At 40.6% G+C, this 19352-nt stretch overlaps 1 long non-coding RNA gene and 2 other non-coding genes across 5 annotated transcripts; all 3 read left to right on the forward strand.

The window, feature by feature from the left end:
* The first annotated feature begins 10680 nt into the window (after positions 1–10680).
* Positions 10681–18998, forward strand: LOC122552942. 3 transcript variants are annotated; one of them, XR_006312561.1, is made up of 6 exons: positions 10681–10768; positions 10872–11016; positions 11340–11499; positions 16031–16105; positions 16718–16793; positions 18865–18998. It is a non-coding gene; the product is annotated as an uncharacterized LOC122552942 (long non-coding RNA). The 3 variants fall into 3 exon arrangements; XR_006312562.1 differs by having other exon boundaries at positions 10755–10772; XR_006312560.1 differs by lacking the exon at positions 10681–10768 and having other exon boundaries at positions 10779–11016.
* On the forward strand, positions 15722–15788 carry LOC122553296. The gene has a single exon (XR_006312676.1). It is a non-coding gene; the product is annotated as a small nucleolar RNA SNORD50 (small nucleolar RNA).
* Positions 16996–17065, forward strand: LOC122553297. Its single transcript, XR_006312677.1, has one exon. It is a non-coding gene; the product is annotated as a small nucleolar RNA SNORD50 (small nucleolar RNA).
* Positions 18999–19352: the final 354 nt, after the last annotated feature.

Below are 19352 nucleotides of genomic sequence, written 5' to 3' on the forward strand. Positions count from 1 at the left end.
TATAAAATTCTAAACGTAGTAGACAGGGTAAATGTAGGAAGGATGTTCCCAATGACCAGGAAGTCCATAACTAGGGGTACAGTCAAAGTATACGAGCCATTTAGGACTGAGACAAAAAGAAATTTCTTTACCAAGAAAGCAGTGAGCCTATTCTCTACCACTGAAAATGGTTAAGACCAATATATTGAATATTTTCAAGAAGGAGTTAGATATACAGTAGTTCTTAACGCTAAAGGGATCAAAGGGTATGGAGAGAAAACAAAAACAAGATGCTAAGTTACATGATCAGCCATGAGTATGTTGAATGACGTTGCAGGTTTGAAGGACTGGTTGACCTAATATGCTCCTATTTTTGAAGTTTCTTTGTACTCTATGCCTCTATTAATAAAGTGGAGAATACTGTACATTTACTTACTGCTCTGTCTACCTCTCCTGCAACCTTCAATGATCTGTGCACATATACATCTCTGTGCTACACCCCTACTCAGAATTGTAGCCCGCATTTTATGTTGCCTTTCAATGTTCTTCCTACCAAAATGTATCGCCTCACAACTCTGCATTGATACTCATCTGCCTCCTATCTTCCTATTCCATCAACTCATCTATATCTTCTGGAATTCTACATTGTCCTCCTCAGAGCTTGCAATTCTTCCAAGTTTTGTATCTTCTGCAAACTTTGAAATTGCCCCCTGTACACCAAGATATGTTTTTAATAAATGTCAGTAAAAGCAAGGTTTCCAATGCTGACACCTGAGGAACTCCACCACAAAACCTTCTCCAGTCCGAAAAATATCCATTGATGAACACTCTGTTTCCTTTCATTCATCCAATTTTGTATCTTTTTGCTACTGTCCCTTTTATTCTATAACCTATAATTTTCCTCTCAAGTCTGTTTTCTGGCACTGTATGTAGCATCTTCTGAAATTCATGTACAGCACATCAAAAGTATTACCCTCATTGAGCCTTCTGTTACCTTTTCAAAAAGCTCCAGCAATTTAGTTTAAAATGATTTCATCTTCTGACTCTTCCTAATCAACCCACCATTTTCCAGGTAACTACTAATTCTACCCTGAATAAATGTCTCTCAAAACCTCTCCACAACTGCAAATATTGATCTGTAATTGCTGTGCTTCTCCTTATAACCTTTCATGAACAAGGCTGTAATGTTTGTAATTTTTCAATCTTCTGACATCTTCCCAGTCGAAGGAAACTGAAAGATTGTGGCCAATATGCCCGCAATTTCCACTCTCACTTTATTTAAAATCCTTGAATGCATCTCATCCAAACCCATGTCTTTTCAACTTTGAGTATCAACATTCTATCCAACATTTCTACCCTATCAATTCTGAACCCTTCTATTGACTAAGTTTCTTCCTCTATCAGCGTTGCCTGACGAGTATGTCTTTTTTTGATAAAGACCCATAAAATCATAGAGTCATACAACATGGGAACAGACTTCTCAATCCAACTCATGCATGCCAACCAAGTATGGTAAACTGAGCCAATCCCATTTGCCCTAATTTGGCCCTTGTCCCTCCAAACCTTTCTTGTTCATGTACCTGTCCAAATGTCTTCTAAATGTTCTAATTGTACCCCCCTCTATCACTTCCTCTGACAGCTCACTTCATACATGGTCCACCCTCTGAATGAAAAAGTTATCTGTGAGGTCCTTTTTAAAGCTTTCCCCTCTCACCTTAAACCTATGCCCTCTAATTTTGGACTCTTCTACCCTGGCTATTCACCTTATCTATGCCCCTCATTATTTTGTAAATTCGAATAAGGTCCACCCCTCAAGTTCCAAGGAAAAGAAGTCCCAGCCTCTCCAGCCTCTCCTTTTAACTATCCCTCCTTATAAACCTTTTTGCACCCTTTCCAGTTTAATAATATCCTCCCTATAGCAAGGTGACCAGAACTGTACACAGTACTCCAAAAGTGAGTAACCAATACCCTGTACAACCTCAACATGACTCCTACAATCAATGGTCTACACAATGAAGGCTAGCATGCAAAACACCTTCTTAACCAACCTGTCTACCTGTGATGCAACTTTCAAAGCACTATGGACCTGAAACCCTAAGTGTCTCTGTTCAATAACATTCATCAGGGCCCTACCATTAATTGTATAGGCCCTGCCCTTGATCATTTTACCCAAATGCAATACCTCACATATATCCAAATTAAACTCCATCTGCCACTACTCAGCCCATTGGCCGAATTGATCAAGATCCCTGTGTAATCTTAGAGGATCTTCTTCACTGTCGACTATAACACCAAGTTTGGTGTCATCCGCAAGTTTACTAACCACGCCTCCTAAATTCTCATCCAAATAGAGTCATAGTTTGTACAGCACAGAAACTGACCCTTTGGTCCAACTCATCCATGCCGACCAGTTATCCTAACCTAATCTACTCTCATTTGCCAGCTCTTGGCCCATATCACTCTAAACCCTTCTTATTCATATATACATCCAGAAGCTTTTTAAATGCTGCAATTGTACCAGCCTCCACCACTTTCTCTGGCGGTTCATTCCATACCCGCACCACCCTCTGCGTGAAAATGTTGGCTCTTGGGTCCCTTTTATATCTTTCCCCTCTTAACCTAAACCTATGCCCTCTAGTTCTGGACTCCCCAGGAAAAAGACTGTCTGTTTATCCTATCCATGCCCCTCATAATTTTATAAACCTTTATAAGATCACCCCTCAGCCTCTGATGCTCCAGGGAAAACAGCCTCAGCCTGTCCCTATAGCTCAAATCCACCAATCCTGGCAACATCCTGGTAAATCTTTCCTCAACCCTTTCAAGTTTCACAACACACTTCCAATAGGAAGGAGACCAGAATTGCATGCAATATTCCAAAAATGGCCTAACCAATGTCCTGTACAACAACAACATGACCTCCCAACTCCTATACTCAATGCTCTAACCAATAAAGGAAAGCATACCAAATGTATTCTTTACTGTCCTTTCTACTTGCAACTCTACTTTCAAGGAATTATGAACCTGCACGCCCAGGTCTCTTTGTTCAGCAACACTCGCTAGGGCCTTATCAGTAAGTGTGTAAGTCATGCTCTGATTTACTTTTCTAAAATGTAGCATCTCACATTTATTTAAACTCAATCTGCCACTCCTCAACCCATTGACCCATCTGATCAAGATCCCATTGTAATCTGAGGTAACCTTCTTCGCTGTCCGCTACACCTCCAATTTTGGTGTCATCTGCAAACTTACTAACTATACCTTCTACGTTCACAACTTGTCATTTATATAAATGACAAAAAGTAGTGGACCCAGCACTGATCCTTGTGGCACACCATTGGCCTCCAGTCTGAAAAGCAACCCTTCACCACCACCCTCTGTCCTCTACCTTTGAGTCAGTTCTGTAACCAAATGGCTAGTTCTCCCTATACTCCATGGGATCTAAACTTGCTAACCAGCCTCCCATGGGGTACCTTGTCAAATGTCCACCGGTCTGCCCTCATCAATCCTATTTGCTACTTCTCCAAAAAACTTCTTCAAATTCAAGTTCGTGAGACATGATTCCCCATGCACAAAGCCATGCTGACTATCCCTAATCAATCCTTGCCTTTTCAAATACAAAGGAACCTCGATTATCCGGCATTCAATTATCTGAATATCAGATTATCCGGCAAGATTGCAAGATCCCGATGCTTGGCTAAACTATGTTATCCAACATTCCATTACACGGAATTTGATTAACCAAATGAAATACTCCCCACCCATGTCCTTCAGATAATCGAGTTCCTCTACACATGTAAATCCTGTCCTTCAGGATTCCCTTCAACAACTTGCACACCACCGATGTCAGGCTCGCCAGGCTATACTTCCCTTGCATTTCCTTACCAACTTTCTGAAATAGTTGCACTATGTTAGTCAACATCCAGTCTTCTGGTACCTCATCTGTGACGATCGATGATACAAATATCTCAGCAAGAGGCCCAGCAATCACTTCCCTAGCTTCCCAAAGAGTTCTGGGGTACATCTAATCAGGTCCTGTTGATTTATCCACTTTTATGCATTTCAAGACATTCAGCACCCCTTCCACTGTAATATGGACATTTTTCAAGATGTCACCAACCATTTCCCCACATTCTATACCTTCTATGTCCTTCTCCACAGTAAACACTGATGCAAAATACTCATCTCCTGCGGTTCCACACATAGGCTGCCTTGCTGATCTTTGAGGGGTCCTATTCTCTCCCTAGTTACCTTTTTATCCTTAATGTATTTATAAAAACCCTTTGAATTCTCCTTAATCCTATTTGCAAAAACTATCTCACGTCCTCTTCTTGCCCTCCTGATTTCCCTCTTAAATGTACTCCTACTGCCTTTATATTCTTCTAAGGATTTCCTCGATTCCTCCTGTCTATACCTGACATATACTTCATTCTTTCTCTTAACCAAAACCTCAATTTCTTTAGTCATCCAGCATTCCCTACACCTTCCAGCCCTTCCTTTCACTCGAACAGGAATATACTTTCTCTGGACTCGTTTTCTCATTTTTGAAGGCTTCCCATTTTCCAACCGTCCCTTTACCTGTGAACATCTGCCCCCAATCAGCTTTTGTAAGTTCTTGCCTAATACCCTCAAATGTAGCCTTCCTCCAATTTAGAACTTCAACTTTTAGATCCGGTCTATCCTCTTCCATCACTATTTTAAAACTAATAGAATTGTGGTTGCAGGCCCCATTGACACCTCAGTCATCTGCCCAACCTTATTTCCCAAGAGTAGGTCAGGTTTTGCACCTTCTCTAGTTGGAACATCCCTATACTGAATCAGAAAATTTTATTGAACACACACTTAACAAATTCCTCTCCATCTAAACCATTAACACAATGCAGTCCCAGTCTATGTTTGTCGACAGCCTTGATTCTGACACCAAGGAGACAACACACTATTCTGATTGTTGCTGGCCGCAGAAACATCTGTCTGTGCCTCTGCCTAGAGAGTCCCCTATCACAATCAATCACTCGGAACCTGACTTATCCCTCATTCCATTAACGTCTGTCTTGATAGCAGAAACTTGACTGTTTGTGCTACATTCCCCTGAGAGCCCATCACCCCCTAAATTTTCCAAAACAGCATACTTGTTTGAAATGGGGATAGCCACAGAAGACTCCTGCACTACTTGCTCTTCCATCCTACTTTTCCTGCTGTTAATCCATCTACCTGATTGTATGTGCGGCCTTTCTCCTTTCCTAAAACTGCCATCCATCACACCCCCTAGCTCTTGTAAATTCCTCAATGCCTCTAACTGTCGCTCCAACCGATCCGATAGGATTTGCAACCAAGCAGACTTCCTGCAGACATAATTATCAGTGACATGGAAACTCTTCCTAAACTCCCACATCCAACAGGAAGAGCATATCACTCTACTAAAGGCTTTTTTTGCTCCTTCACAATCTTAGAACCAGAAAATAGCACTGTCTTTTTGCTCTAAAAAAGTGCTCCAGGCTAACTTAGTACTTATGGTTTATATTTTTAAAATTTAATCAAGAGACAGATTTCAATAAAACATATAATCAAGAAAGAACTCACTCTACACACTGTTGCAGACTTATGGCAAGTTTACACATTAAAAACCACGCATTTATCTGTTCCTATGCGATGAACTCTCCCACACAAGTTCCTCCAAGGTCAGCTGTGAATTTCGTTGTTTGTTCATTTTTCCTAGACACACCCTGATGTCCAAGGATACATGAACTCAAACTCAAGCGGATCCAGCACCAATCCCTGCGGAACACTGCTGATCACAGGCCTCCAGTCCAAAAAAGACTCTCCACCCACCATCTGTCTCCTACCATCAATTGATGTTATTTTCTTTAAATAGTAGAATTTAGGAGTTCTCTGTCACTCATATTTTAATAGATAGCAAGGCGAGCTTTTCTGGGTGTTTGTTACAAATAATAGAGGGGTTCGCCTCTGTGTTATAACAGTTTGAGGGTTTGTTTTCCAAGATTTGTTCAGGTTTAGACAGATCCACTCAGGGATTTGGACAGATTTGGGATACAAAAGATTTCAGCAGATTTAAACACTTGGTGATTAGTGTCCTAGATGTTTAAACAAAACTTTGGTGAGACAATTTGTTTAATTTCAATCCCTTTAAATTACAAGAGAAATGGCTCTTAAGATTGCTAAAGAGATTCGGGGGTTTGAAGATGCCAAATTTGCAAAGTTTAGAAAGACAGATGAAGGATATACTTTTAGAAGTAACCAATAGGTTAGAACTAGGTTTAACCAGGGACAAAAGGAAAGCTGAAACTGTTAATGGAGTTGGTTAAGCACTCAGGTGTATCAGAGAAACAGACAAGTGCAGTACAGTTCGAAAAACTTCAATTGCAATTGAGGCAACTGAAGTTAGAAGATAAAGGAAGGGAAAGAAGAGCCATGTTAAAGGAAAAGAAAGAGAGAGAAGGCTGTTCACTGAGCAAACAGAAAGAGAGAGAGAATAGAAAGGAAGAGACAATTTGAACTCCAGAAGTTGTGAATTAGTCAGGAAAGTCAAGTTAACAGGATGGAGATGAAGGGAGAAGGTAAGATGTCGAAGCCTTCTTTATTTCATTTGAAAAATTGGCTAGGCAAAACGAGTGGCCAGAGAGGCCAGAGAACGTGTGGGCAGTGCTAATTCATACTATGGATGTGGGTTTGCTCGCTGAGCTAGAAGGTTCATTTTCAGACGTTTCATCACCATACTAGGTAACATCTTCAGTGGGCCTCCGGACAAAGCACTGCTTGTGTTTCCTGCTTTCTATTCATATTTTTGGGTTTCCTTGGGTTTGTGATGTCATTTCCTGTGGCGACATCATTTCCTATTATTTTTCTCAGGGGTGGTAAATGGGATCCAAGTCAATGTGTTTATTGATAGAGTTCCAGTTGGAATGCCATGCTACAAAGAGTTCTCGTGCGTATCTCTGTTTGGCTTGTCCTAGGGTGGATGTGTTGTCCCAGTCGAGGTGGTATCCTTCCTTATCTGTATGTAAGGATACTAGTGAGAGAGGATCATATTGTTTTGTGGCTAGTTGATGTTCATATATCTTGGTGGATAGTTTTCTGCCTGTTTGTCCAATGTAGTATTTGTTACAGTTCTTGCACAGTATTTTGTAAATGACATTAGTTTTGCTTGTTGTCTTTCAAGTTGATTAGCTGCTGTTTTAGTGTGCTGGTGGGTTTGTGGGCTACCATGATGCCAAGGGGTCTGAGTAGTCTGGCAGTCATTTCCGAGATGTCTTTGATGTAGGGGAGAGTGGTTAGGGTTCCTGGACATGTTTTGTCTGCTTGTTTGGGTTTGTTGTTGAGAATTCGGCAGACTGTGTTCATTGGGTACCCAGCCTTTTTGAATACACTGTATAGGTGATTTTTCTCTGCTCTGTCGTAGTTCCTCTGTGCTGCAGTGTGTAGTGGCTCATTGAAATAATGTCCTAATGCAAATTCGTTTGTGGATGTTGGGATGATTGCTTCTGTAGTTCAATATTTGGTCCAAATGTGTTGTTTTCCTGTAGACACTGGCTTGAAGTTCCGCATTGGAAAGAAGTTACAATTTTGAGACATACATGATCTAATCATCTCGAATAGTAAGAGATGAAATTATTTGCACTCTTTCTGACATGTTACCCAAGAGTGGTAATTAGTGGAATAGATGGACAGAAATTTAGCATTCCACTGTGTACGTTCAGGTTTGCGAGCCGAAACAAGACTGGGGAAGTAACAGTGGGAGTGATTGACTGAGTGTCAGTTCCAGGAATTCAGTTTGTTTTTGGGAACTTCCTAGCAGGAATCAAGATGGGAATGACATCTCTTGTGGTGGTGAAGCCAAAGGAAAACCAGAGAACCGGGGAGTTAAAAGACAAATACCCTGGAATTTTTCCAGACTGTGTAGTAACAATATCCCACTGTCACAAAGCAAAAAAGAAAAACTAAAGAGAAATATGAATGAGTTGGGGTTCAGTTAGCTGACACCCTGTTTGATGTAGTGATAAAGGAAAAACCTAACCAAGTACAGAGGAACCTCAATTATCCGACTACCAATTATCCAAAAATTGGATTATCCGAAGGAGATCTTGAGGTCCTGATGGAAACATTACATCAAAGTCGTGTTTCCAACAGTGATCGCATCTTTTGTTTACAGTGATTAAACAGGCACCATCTCCAAATGACTGCCCCGCCTCTCTCTCTTTATCTCGTATGGGTTACCCAGAGAGATTCAGTCAGACCAATGGTCTGCTAATCTGTTTAAGGAAGTCATGATAGCTTAAGGCATACAGTACTTTGAACCATCCTGAATCCCAGGGAGCTTTGGAAAGGTGGCAGCAGATCCTGAAAACCATGGATTACCCAAGTGATTGAGCTAAAGATATACCATTCGTATTGTTTGCCATTAGAGATGCCCCAAAGGAATCTACTCAGTTTACTCCCTTTAAGTTAATATTCGGACATGAAGTGAGAGGGCCTTTGAAATTAATTAAAGAAAAATTGATAGGAGCAAAGTCGGAGATCCCACACTTGGATTATGTATCTGAGGTGAGTGGGAGAGTAAATCATAAGACCATGAGACATAGGAGCAGAAATGTTGCCATTCAGCCCATCAAGTCTGCTCAGCCATTCAATCATGGATGATAGGTTTCTCAATGGGCGGCATGGTGGCACAGTGATTAGCACTGCTGCCTCACTGCGCCTGAGACCCGGGTTCAATTCCCGTCTCAGGCGACTGACTGTGTGGAGTTTGCACGTTCTCCCCGTGTCTGCGTGGGTTTCCTCCGGGTGCTCCGGTTTCCTCCCACAGTCCAAAAGATGTTCAGGTCAGGTGAATTGGCCATGCTAAATTGCCCGTAGTGTTAGGTAAGGGGTAAATGTAGGGGTATGGGTGGGTTGCGCTTCGGCGGGTCGGTGTGGACTTTTTGGGCCGAAGGGCCTGTTTCCACGCTGTAATGTAATGTAATCTAATCAATCCCATTCTCCTGCTTTCTCCCTGTAAGCCTTGATCCCCTTTACAATCAAGAACCTATCCATCTCCGTCTAATCAGGTGGTGAATTAGCTAAACAGCACCTGAAAAATGCACAGCATAGAATGAAGCAGGTGGCAGTGCAAACTCTAAAATTCAGACATTTTCCCATGGGGGTGACATATTAGTATTGTCACCAGTGGTAAGGGATCCCTTCAAAGCCAGGTTTAGTGGTTCCCTATCAAATTAAGAAAATGTTGATTCACATAAACGATCTGGTAAAGATGCCAGATAGAAAAAAAACTGTATCAGGTATGTCATGTGAATATGCTGAAACTTTGAGTGATAGGAAATTGGAGAAACACGTGTTAGAACTGCCCCACAGAGGAATCAAATCCAGACGACATGGACTTCGATGTGCCTTAAAATATGTTAAATAACGAGGAAGTCCTTGAGATGTGGGATAAGTTAGTGAACTATGTGGCTCAGGAGCAAAGAAACCAGTTGAAAGGTTTGTTGTAGCAGTATGAGGCCATCTGTAGGAATAAAATGAGGACTAATACTGTTGTGCATGAGGAGCAAGTAGGGAATGCTGTCCCAATAAAACAATACCCCTACAGGCTTAATCCTCTCAAATCTACACAAATCCAGAAGGAAGTGGATGCGATGTTCAAGGTATCATCGAACCGAGACAGAGTGAGTGATGTTTGCTGATTGTGTTAGTTCCCAAACCTAACAGCATGTTATTTTCTTTAAATAGTGAAAATTAGGAGTTATTTGTCACTCATATTTTAACAGTTTATGAAGCAAGATGAGCTTTTCTGGGTGCTTGGTTTAATTAAAAGGGGTTCACCTCCATCTCATAACACTAGTATTGCCAAAACCCTCAGGACGTTGAGCTAAAAGTTAGGAAATGGATTTAGCCTAGTGAGATCTTTGTTGTCCAGTTCACACAATACGCCGAATAGTCTCCTCCTTTCTAAGTTTGATGATAGCAAATGTACGACTTGCCACTTTAAACGGAATGTGCTCAAACAGACAGTCTGCAGAAACATGCGGAGGAAAGAGAATGAGAGAAAAGCGTGTATATTAGAAAGAGAGCGCAATTATCTCCCCCCCCTTTCAGTGCACACCTCTCGTTAACACAGTATAATGAGCAATCAGGAACTGGCCATTCACTCTACACAAGAATAGTGTGTCGGACCGATTCTGTCAAACCCTTCCGTCCAACACTAAAATGTGCATCTGTATTTTGTGGCTACTTTGGAGAATACTCTTCGGAGGGTCGGTGGGACTTATTGGGTCGAAGGGCCTGTTTCCACACTGTCGGGACTCTATGATTCTAACCACGAAGAGTACTAAAGGGAACAGATGTGAGCGAAGACAGGGAGGTAGAATCCCAAGAGAAAGGCTCTCCTGGTTCCGCTTTGTCCACTCTCCTTCCGGATCCTGGGCTACCTTTTCCGGTTCCAACTCCCTCGTCTTCCCTCCTGAGGCCGGGAGATTTCCCGTCCCCACTGAACTCCATTTCAAAATCGCAAGTTGGATAAATTCTTACACGATGATTTTATAACCATTTCTGTAGCGGTTCCCGAATGAGCACTCACACCCTCAACTAATATTTATTGTTTCTCCAATCGCTACTGCTGGAGCATAGATATCGCGGCGTCTCCCATCTAAATGCGCATGTGCAAATATGCTTGACGTCTTGTTGCGCATGCGTTTGGTGAACGTCACAGGCGGTACTCCGCGGAGTTGGTGTATATAAAGGAAACGGCCATGTTCGACAGTCTCTTTGTATTCTCTGCCACGTGAGTAAGAACGGAGGCGATGTAGTTGTCTTCAAAAAGTATTTTTCTCAAAACGCTTCCTTTCCTGATGATCTGATTATTGTTTCTTATTTTACCATAACAGAATGGATACTACATGACCATAATAAGAAACTAATTCTCTGGGGTGATAATGCGCGCCATGGATGGGATCCCTGAGCTTAGTGGGGGAGGTTGTGCGGAGGGAGTCTTGGCACTGGAACAGTGGCTTTCACTTGCCGGAAATCTAGGTAATGTAAGACTGCTTGTATAAAGTGAATTCACTGAACATTGTTAATTATTAAAAACACCGCTATAACTAATTTGTTAAAATTTCAAACATCCTATTTTTCCGCCCCGTTTTTCGATCATTGATCAAGCAAGTTGTAATACTTGAATGCCCCCAGAAAACATGAATTTATAATTTGACGGTTTTTTTTAAACACTGTCGATCTGTGTGTGTGTATATTGATCTCAATGTAAAACTGAGTCTGAAAGAATCTGTACGTGAAAGTCAGATTTTTAAAAACTTTTAATCTTTTTTTTCCCTTTTTGTTTCGGCCGTGCTACCCAGGCCCACAACTGTGGAAGCTTCTCTGCCCTGAAGACTTCAGTTGGTAGTATTCGCACCTGGATTTACAAAGTTGTGGGTTCAAGAACCTGAGGCTTGAACATCAAAGTAGAAGGAAATCTGTGCAATGTTGTATTGTCAAAAGTGCTGCCTTTCAGTTAGGGTAAGTCCTGATATGCCATACTTTGTGTGTAGGAAAGAGTTATGACGTCCATATTTCTGAAAGTAAGGTGTCTGGGCTATTATCTCTCCAACTTTACTGAAAACAAGTTTGATTGGTAGATACTAATGAAATAGCAAAGTGTGCTTTTAAAATCTTTCTGTAAAGAACTGAATTGTCTATAGGATTTTTTTGTACCATGTAACTAAAATTTGTATCTCTTTCTTTTGGGGGGAGACTGTTCGTCTGTCCTAGTACCTCCAACAATTAATCCATGTGTAGTGGAGGCATGTTTTAAGTCCCAGTTTAAATAGTGTGACAAACTGAATTCCTGGTACTATTAAATGCTGGAAAGCTTTCCAGGATGCATTGATGCTTACACTTTGAACATTTGACACTCTGGGGCTAGAGCCATGTGTGTTTCTGCATTATCAGTTATTGGTGTCAGCATGGCTTTTTTTTTAAACTCCTTTTTGGTCAATTAATCCCTTTTGGAAAGTCTGGAGTTTTGTTACCTGGAGTTTATCCTTAGAAATCTGGTTTTCCAATTCTGCTCTGTCGAGTTCTAGTGGAACGCTTTCCTAATGTTTTACCACTCAGATCTGCAGTGGCACGGTGTTCTTTGCCTGTCTTTCTGCACGCCCTCATTTAGCTATCGCTACACTTTTCTCCCTTGGTTAGAGTCAATACAGCAGTCCATGTTAAATGTAATTCCAAACTAAACTAGTTTCACCTGCCTGCTCCTGACCCCTATCCTTTCAAAGCTTTCCTATTTATGTACTTATCCAAATGTCTCAACAGTTATTGTACCCATATAAACTGTTGCTTCAGGAAGTTCATTCCATCTGCTAACCAACCTCAGTTTTAAAAAAAAAATAAAATTTCCCTTCATCTTTATTTCAAAATCTCAGTCGCTCCTCACCTTTAAATGTATGCTCACATTTCTGAATTCATCCACCTGAGAGAAAAGACAACTACCATTAATTCTCTGTACCCCTCGTTATTTTATAAATGTCTATAAGGCTCAACCTCCTATAGACCAGTGACACAAGTCCCAGCCTTTCTTGTAACTCAAGCGTTCTATACCTGGCAACTCCTGGTAAATCTCTTCTGGACCTCTCCAGCTTAACATACTTCTAGAACTGGAGACTGAGGCCTCTTCTAGAATACAGTGGTTAGCACTGCTGCCTCGCAGCGCCAGAGACCCGGGTTCAATTCCCGCCTCAGGCGACTGACTGTGTGGAGTTTGCACATTCTCCCCGTGTCTGCGTGGGTTTCCTCCGGGTGCTCCGGTTTCCTCCCACAGTCCAAAGATGTGCAGGTCAGGTGAATTGGCCATGCTAAATTGCCCGTAGTGTTAGGTAAGGGGTAGATGTGTAGGAGTATGGGTGGGTTGCGCTTCGGCGGGTCGGTGTGGACTTGTTGGGCCGAAGGGCCTGTTTCCACACTGTAAAGTAATCTAATCAAAAAAAAATAGTGTCTTGTACAACCTCTACCAACTAGTATATTCAAAGACTGAACAATGAGGGAAAGCATGCTAAACACCTTCATAACCACTGTCTGTGACACAAACTTCCAAGAATTATGTACGTGAGCCCCGGTCCCACTATTTTAAACACTATCCAAGGCTCTTCTATTAATTGTATAAGCCCTACCCTTGGTTGTTCCAAAATGCAATGCCTTTTATCTAGATTGAACTCATTTTTCAGGCTATTGACCCATTTGATAAAGATTCCTTTGCAAACTTAGAAAACCTTTTTCACTGTCCACAATGCTACCAGTTTTGGCATCATCCAAAACTTACTAACCATGTCTTCTATATTCTCATCCAAATCATTTATATAAACAAGAGACCTAAGGGGCAATTTTTTCACGCAGAGGGTGGTACATGTATGGAATGAGCTGCCAGAGGATGTGGTGGAGGCTGATACAATTGCAACATTTAAGAGGCATTTGGATGGGTATATGAATAGGAAGGGTTTGGTGGGATATGGGCCGGGTGCTGGCAGGTGGGATTAGATTGGGTTGGGATATCTGGCCGGCATGGATGGCTTGGACCGAAGGGTCTGTTTCCATGCTGTACATCTCTACGATTCCTGTAGAACACTGTTGATGGGCCTTCCGGCCTGAAAAGCAGTCCTTCACTGCCACACTTTTTGTTTTACTTTCTTGCTATTAAGCCAATTATTATCCAATTGGCAAGCTCACCCTGAATCCCATGTAACTAACTTTAATAATTACTTAAAGCCTTTACAGTCCAAGTAAACACCATTTACCCCACTGCCCTCGATCTTCATAGTAACTACTTCAAATTCAATCAAGTTTGAGACACCATTTTTCTCACACAAAACCATGCTGACCATATCTAAGCAATTTGTGCCTCCAAATGTCCATAAAGGCTATATTTAAAAGTCCCCTCCAATTTACCCACAACCACAGTCAGACTTGTGGGTCTATGGTTTCCCGGTTTCTCTTTCAACCTTTTTCTTAAAGGTTGAACATTATCACCGCCCAGTCATAGATGTACAGCATGGAAACAGACCCTCGGGCATCTCATAGTTTTATGAGGGAAAAGTGTCTCTAAATTTCTTTGCATTATAGATGATAGAAGTACTTCTACAAGAGGTCTTGCAATTTCCTTCTTACTTCAATGTTTTGGGACATATTGGATCAGGTCCCAGAGATTTATCCACCTTTTTTATATTCTCAAAGACCTGAACTTGTCATGCAAGCTATTTTTAAAATATCAATTACATCTACATCTTGATCTCTTTCTTCCTCACAGCACAAACTCTAAATTTACATTTAGTACCTACCATCTCGAGTTTTGACACAAGCAACCACCTTGATCTTTAAGGGGGCCCTTGTCTCTTACATCACTTAATAATATATTTGTAGAATGTCTTGGATTATCCTAAACCTTGTCTGCAAATGCTATTTCATATTTCCTGTTTGCCTTCCTGCATTTTTTTTAGGAATGCCCCTATGCTCTTTATATTAAGAGATTGGGTCTTTTTCAGGTGAAATGGCATTTCACTGTACCACCTCCAATCTTGTTTTTGCTACACACAATGTGGCCTATTGTGCCCCTAACTAGTCGGTGGTCTTCCACTATCAATTGCTTGGGTCTTGCCTAACCCTGTTCTACAGCAGAGCCAGCTGTAGTACCATAGGCCTGGCTGCTGATGTTACACTCCCCAGTGACAGTATCCAAAATGATACCCCTGTTAGAGGGGAATAGTCTTACCTACCTGCCCTTCCTGGTGGTCACCCCTCTACCGTACTGAACCCATTGGTGTGGCCACCTCTGTAACGTCTCTTATCACACTCTGCCCCCTATAGGCTCCTCAGTGTCCAACTGAACAACCTCCTCTTTGAGGAGCTGCAGCCAATCACACTTCTTCCAGAACTGTTGTCAGGGACATTAGACTGCTCCCTAACCTCACATCTTGCAGGAATGTGTCACTTTAGCCCAGTATCACTCAGTGAAGCCCAATTTTCACCTAAGCTGTGCTTATGCCAACTAGGAACACTAACTGGTTACTTATATTACAATGCAATCTTCATAAACAGACTAAATACCCTCTCTAGGCTACAACACAACCCTTTAAATTAGAGGATGAAGTACAACAATGTTTGGGTTTTACTATTCCTTGACACTGGGTTCTTCCTCACTCTGCTGATCAGTTGTGTTAACTGAGCTGACTTCTCCCAGAATGCTCTTTGAAGTCTTGCTTCTGTCCTCCATTGGGCTTTGTACATAAAATGAAAGGTATGTTAAAATGCAAAAAGATTAAAAATATATCAAACACCAATAAAATCAATCACTTAGGTGATTAAGAATTAACTGAATTAAAATGACCACTTTTTTCAATAAAGTCTTTGAAGAAAACAGCTAACTGTGTAGGGAAACAGTTTTAAAATGCATATCTTGTAGCTTCTGAACTAAGGTGTGGCAAGTATACTTCAGCTATTCAATGAAGGCCTCTAAAGCTAATTTTTTTCAAAAAACGTTCATGGTGTGAAAGATGCAATTTTTGAGTTTTCAAATGTTAATGCAACAAAATCAATTAAAATCTTGAAATTTTTTTAAACTTAATTGTTTAAACCTGCAATTCCGGGAGCAGCTGCAAGCTCTGCTCATTGATTACTGAAATGTAAATGAAGTACACTACTACTTAGATATAGGCCAGTAGTTGAGCTACTGGTTTTTTGATTCTGGTCTTATCAATGATGAGCAAATCCCGAACCTGAAGTTCTGATGAGAAAGGTACGGATCTGACTGCTGAGATTTGACTGAATAAGTACAAAAGCTTAAAATTACAGGTGATCGAAACTCTGCTAGTCAGGCAGCATTTGTGGGAAAAACAATAACATGTCAGGATTCAATGGAAAGTCACTACCCTGAAATATTATTTGTTACGAGACGTATTGCTTCCTGTCCACCTTATTGACTTACTATGTAACAAAGTGACCTAATTTCTTTCCCTGTCTTCTGTTTAATTCTGACCCCCCCCCCCCCCCCCATGTGCAGATGTGACGGCACAATCCGTTCTACATGATGGATGACCCTCCAGAAGTTTGATCCTTGTTTTAGCAATTTGCATAGGTAACTGTTTTATTTAAATCTTCTCTGCTTTAAGATGGCACATGATTAAGACCTGTGTTTGTAATTTGAATGGGATGAGCCAGTGATATATCTCCTTGGTGTTTCTGCAGTCCAGATGTAGTATCTTTATATAAAGGATGTCAAATTTCTGTAATTGAATGTTTCTGACTTTTGGACTAAGACTTGACATTGTGAAAACATGCTTCTGTTCATGTCATAGTCATAAATTTATGTGCAAACTTGACACTGCAATCCCAAAAGGCAATCTTTTATCTTGCCCACCAAGTCAGTGCCACTTTCAAAGAACAATAACATACTGAACTTAATGGCATTTGCAATTCTGTATGAGCACAAGTCAAAAATCAACTTTACTTTTGTAACATCTCCTAGCCCTTTTGACTTTTTCTGATAATGGGGAAACACTGGAACACTTGTGTCCTGTTTGCAACCCTTCTTGAGATTGTCTACTTATCTACTATTGCAGAATATGATTGAAGTTCAAGTTGCAATTTTACCTAAATCAGCTTAAGTGTGTAAGTACAAGTGTGGCGACTCGTGGCTTCCAGCTTTCACCTGCATTGTGATAATATACTCATACTACATGCTTTTTAGGTGGCCTGGCTATGCCTGAACTACACTGAAGAGAATCTGCATTGACTGAATCTGATATGTGCTACAATAGAACGAAGTAAGCTTATTGTACAAATTTCAACATTTTGAAATTTTAGTCATGATACTGGTATGATCCACTTGAGATTATTTTTTTCTTTTCCACAGTACTTTGGTAGCAGATGGAAGTTTGTTCTGATTTCAGGGTAATTGCAACACATACTTTGCAACACTAATTTTGAAGAAAATCTGTTTAGCTACATAGTTAACTAAAATGGTCTAATCAGTGATGTTACTATCCCGAACCTGACATTTGTGATGAAACACTTAAACGGATCTGACTGCTGAGATTAGACCTCAAATACACTTTTCAGTTATCCAGTATTATTTTGGTTATGCTAATATGGCTATACACTTAATTGGCCTTGTATGAATCCACGTGTCTTCCAGAACAAGTCAGTAGCAGTTAGCAAAATGTTGGGTAATTTCAGGATTTACTTTGTGTCAGCCATATCTTGTAGTCTCGTGCAGATCAAGTCAGACTTCTTTAATAATGTTAAGTCGGGTCTGCATTTGACAAGCTGCCAACATTAATAAATCTGGACTAAATTGCTTGTCATTTTGTTCACATAGCTGTTATGGTGAGGTTTGTGCACTCTTCCCCAGAATGAGAATTGTTACAGCATGAGGTGGTGACCATTTGGTCTATTGCATCTGCACCGGCTCAAAGTGCATTCCATATTCTAATAACTTAGTGAATTTTCTCATCATTTTTGCATGTCACTTTAAATTCATGCCCTCCTGTCCCTAATATTTTTTAGGGACAGCTCTATTCTGTCCAGCCCACTTTGGTTTTGAAAACAGTTATCAAATCTCTTAGCTCCCTTCTCTCCAAGGAGGACAGTCTCAATTTCACTCATCTATAAAATTACTTCAGGTTTCTAATTTCAGAAGCAATTCTATTAAATTGCTTCTGTTCTCCAATGTATTTATACTTTTAGTATAATGTGGCATCCACTGACAAAGTCAAATTGTGTACATCTCATGTTCACATCACTTTGCTCTTTGTACTGCATAAAGCTGAAGACACTGCTCTCTCCACCTGTTGTACCAACTTCAAATATCTGTAAATATATGCTCAGATCCCCCTGCTTCTGCTTATCCCAGGCTCCTGTCCCAGAGGTGCATGACAAAGTAGCATTTGGTGTCAAGGCATCTTAAAGTAGTCAGATGAGTTGAGCTTTTAACTAGTTTTAAGTTGCCTTACCTGCAAAAGATTGGGGGTAACGTCTAGGTGGAAAGATCTGGACACTGCAGATATTCCTTGAGGGTAGTGTCCAATGCTGATCCATCTACAGGTGCTTCAGTAACCTTCCCTCAAAATCCAAAGTACAGATGTCTGTCAATGATTAAAATTGTTTGACTTTTTGTGCTTTCTCATAGCTGAAGCATACAGTATCTGCATACAGCAATACCTTGGGCTGTAAGCAACAACTGGCATGGTCTAGAAAAACTAATCTCATCCACTATTAAGAGTAGCAACAGTGTGCAGATTGTTGTAAGAACTAGTTTGTTTTTGTCTTTTGTGGATTAAAATGGAAAAGGAACTATCTGTCTTCTGGTAGGTGGGTTGCACGTGAGCTGAAACAAAGCTGTCCAAATGGGATTGTTTGATCTCTCAGGCACAATTTGATCTCTCAGGCTTAAGTCTGACCTTGTACCACCTGAAAACAAGTGAAAGCATTAAAGAAGCAGGATTCTAATCAACACAATCGGTTAGCAAAACCTGTGAACAAAGACCACTGAGCTGCTTTCAGTTTCCCTCTTCCTAAGATGTGCAATGTTTTTCCCCCTGTGTGTAAAGGGACTAAAGTTAAATAATAAATACTTGCTATTTAGTTGTAGCTAAATTTTTTTTACAATGAATGTACTTCTCCAGTAGTGAGTCATTTCTGGGAACCTGGATCCAAAAGTCAGGTTAACTTGGGAATTCTTGTACTGTAACTTTTTAGTGGTCACTGCAGAAACTCAGTTTAAATCAATTGAGGTTTGAGGCCTAATTAGAAACCTTATCAGTTTATCTTTGTTATAAAGAAAACAGTTGAATTAAAGCTGTAGCTTCCCTAATCTTGTCCATTTTATTCTCTCAGGTGTCATCTATAATCTGAAGACTCTGTAACCAGATATGCAGTTGACTTTGTCTTGGTGCACATTCTTGGATGACAATAGTGTTTCCCAAGTTACAATATAACCAACAATTAATAAAATTTTGGTTTTAAATCTGCCTTTGGTCAGACTGTTGTGCTATATTACAGAGCCTCTCTGTACAAAAAGGCTCACTGCATCTTGTTAAAAGCAGAGGACCAACCCCCCAAAATACAACCAAATCACCCAAAGAGTAGCACCTCTCCCTACAATCTGTTAAGTAGTGGGAGAAGGGGTTGGTAATCTGATTTTTTGTTTTTGCTTCAGCAAATTCTAGTGGTTAAGAGATCCCTGATGCTCACTTTGCAATCCACAAATAACAATTTAATTATCTAACTCTTAATGAACAAATTAACTAAACTGTTAACAGACTGAACAATTCCCTTCTGATTGCTCTGAATAACATGATTCTGATAGCATGCTATTTCAATAA

This window comes from Chiloscyllium plagiosum, chromosome 9 (genome assembly GCF_004010195.1).
Source record: "Chiloscyllium plagiosum isolate BGI_BamShark_2017 chromosome 9, ASM401019v2, whole genome shotgun sequence".
NCBI classification, from domain to species: Eukaryota; Metazoa; Chordata; class Chondrichthyes; order Orectolobiformes; family Hemiscylliidae; genus Chiloscyllium; species Chiloscyllium plagiosum.